Source organism: Halyomorpha halys, unplaced genomic scaffold (genome assembly GCF_000696795.3).
Source record: "Halyomorpha halys isolate HHAL.00 unplaced genomic scaffold, Hhal_1.1 Scaffold136.1, whole genome shotgun sequence".
Classification (NCBI taxonomy): domain Eukaryota; kingdom Metazoa; phylum Arthropoda; class Insecta; order Hemiptera; family Pentatomidae; genus Halyomorpha; species Halyomorpha halys.
In genome coordinates, this window is record NW_027111614.1 from 142183 (window position 1) to 144840 (window position 2658).

Below are 2658 nucleotides of genomic sequence, written 5' to 3' on the forward strand. Positions count from 1 at the left end.
AAAAAGTCCGTTGAATCAAGGCTATGTTGAGCAGATTCAAATATCATAAAAACTATTTTAACTCTTCCCATCATAATTGAAACTACAGTAAATTTAAGAAAAAATAGAAGTCAAGAAATAGTGCTAAAGAATTATATCCAGAAAGTAAATCATTTGCAAAAATCCCTAAATTTTGTGCGACAATCGATGTTTACATGGAACATCAAGACAGGTTTTGGTTTTTGGCAGGCATTCGAATTCGGAAATGATGTTTCCAGGATGAGGAGGACCTCATCAATTTTCTGTCAAGCAAGGGTGGACATCTTGAAAAAGGAAGACAACCAAGAGTCACCCAAGAAGAATAAGGGACTCTAAGTTTGGATTGCCTGGAGAGAGGACGTCCATCGGCTGAAAGCGGGAAAGTTTGGAAGCCATTGTTGTGAGAGAGAGACATAGCTTTTTGGAAGGACTGGAAGCCATTTTTGATGTTAGGACATAGCATTATAGAAAAGAAGATACCAAGAATCATCAAAAGAAGATTGTGAACTTGGTTAGTTTTGTTATACCTAAATTTAAACACATGTGTAATAGAGATATTAATTTAATTGAGTGTTAATAGTAAAAGTGTATGTTTCTGATTGCCTAGAAACCTACCCTGAGATTAAGAGTCTATTATATTATGAAATTTAAATAAAATTCTATTATCTATTTAATATTAAAGTTTTTATTTTGAACCCAAGCTATCCTTAAGATATGAGAATTGAGTTAAAAAATATCAAATTTCAAATTATTTTATTTTAATAATTTTTAAATAATTACAATATATATGTTTCTAAGGGCTTTTACAAAAAATAATATGGAAAACCAACAAAATAAGAAGAAAAAATACAGTTTAATAAAAGTTAAAACTGAAAAAAAAATAAACAAAGTTAAGAGATAAGGATCAAAAGATATTTGTTTTAATTTAAGTTACCCACAAAAAAATAAAAAATTACTCTATAATATATTTATAAACTAATGCAGTGAGGTGGCTCAGTGGTTAAGCACTGTGCTAATAACTCCAAACTACCTGGGTTCAAATCCGGCTGTCACAGATAAATATTTATTCTGTTACTGTAGCCGTGAGTTCAGGAGCCCTTCGGGTCCAACTTGCCTTATAAAGTGGTGGTATTCATATAATTTTTAATTTATAGTTTAGCATAGTTTTTTTTAATTTTAAATGTGACTTATATATAATAGCACATTAAATATTAACTGGTACAGCTCCAAATATTCAATTATCAAAATATTTTACCAAGTGAGAAGGGTCGAATTTTTCTCTTGAAATAATATAATTAGTATACATACACTGGTAGGTCATAAAACATGCTAAATGACAAATTGAAAAAAACTTGAGGTAAATCGATTAAGTTTAGAAGATGATATTTGGTAGTTTGTACCAACAAAAATCACAAAATTACATTACCCCAATTATTTTGAGTGTATTTTAAAGTAAAACAGTAACTCACATTTTTTTGGTGCATATAAGAATAAGTAATTCAGGAGGGGTACTTGCAGATACCACATTTTTTATAGAAGTGTTAGTTCATGTTACCTTATGTGTTACAGACCATGTTTTACAAATTATTGAAGAAATTTGTCGGGGGGTGCGGTCAGCAAAGAACAACATAAATAAACAAAACCATATTTATTTATTTTATGCCGACGTTTCGACCTGAGTTTCAGGTCTTTATCAGGGGTTATGGCGTAGAAGGTAGGCCTGCAACTCATGTTTTACATTTGACACACTCAGTCGTTAAACATGGTATCTGACATTTAGCGTGATATGAAGTTTCTGTTACCATTTAAAACGTGTTTTAACATGACAGTAGCTTCACCACCACAAATTTTACCATCAACTATCATGTAAAACTAGTGCGACAATGCTGCCACGACAGTAGATATTGTAATAACAGACCTAGTGAGCGTAAAACATGGTAATAGCAGCAGATGCCTAGGTCACATTAACGGAAATTTGTATTCTGCGGAATATGACAAAACATTTATAAGTTGATTCCAAATCTTATACTTTGTATATGTTTTACCAAGTACAGTTACCACATACTTGAGTGATAATTGAAGAAATTAAAGTTAAAAATCTACTTTTGGTTAGTAGGTTAAACGACAAGGCTGTAAAATTTGGTAAGAACAGTAGATACCACGGTTTACTTCACAATAGGTCAAAAAGTACAGACATCTTTTCTTATCTTTTTCTAGGAGTAACTTGGTTCCGATTTGTACGCACTCATACACAAAATCATAGTTCAGACCATCAGTATTGATATCACTTAAAGAGCTCCTGTCAGAACTATTACTGACATTTAAAATATTTTACTTTAATTAAAATATATTACTCCTTTACACTGACAGATTATTTAAAGTAAACCACAATGGTTCCTATTCATCCCTCTTCTTTCAGTCCGCTGGTGTTCCACAGGGTAGTATCCTCGGTCCCATCCTCTACCTACACAATCTATACAGCAAACATCCCAACCAATCCTAACACTATCCTCACCATGTATGCCGATGACAAATGTGTGCTCGCTTTTAATAATAACCCTTTAATTGCATCCCAAACTCTTCAATCCCTTATCACAGCCCTCGAAGAATGGTGTCATAATTGGAGGATTAAAATAAATT

At 32.1% G+C, this 2658-nt stretch overlaps 1 protein-coding gene across 6 annotated transcripts in view; it reads right to left on the reverse strand.

The window, feature by feature from the left end:
* The window catches only part of LOC106678379 (Smg6 nonsense mediated mRNA decay factor), a 79837-nt gene that overhangs the window by 8225 nt on the left and 68954 nt on the right, over positions 1-2658 (reverse strand). The window lies entirely within an intron of this gene.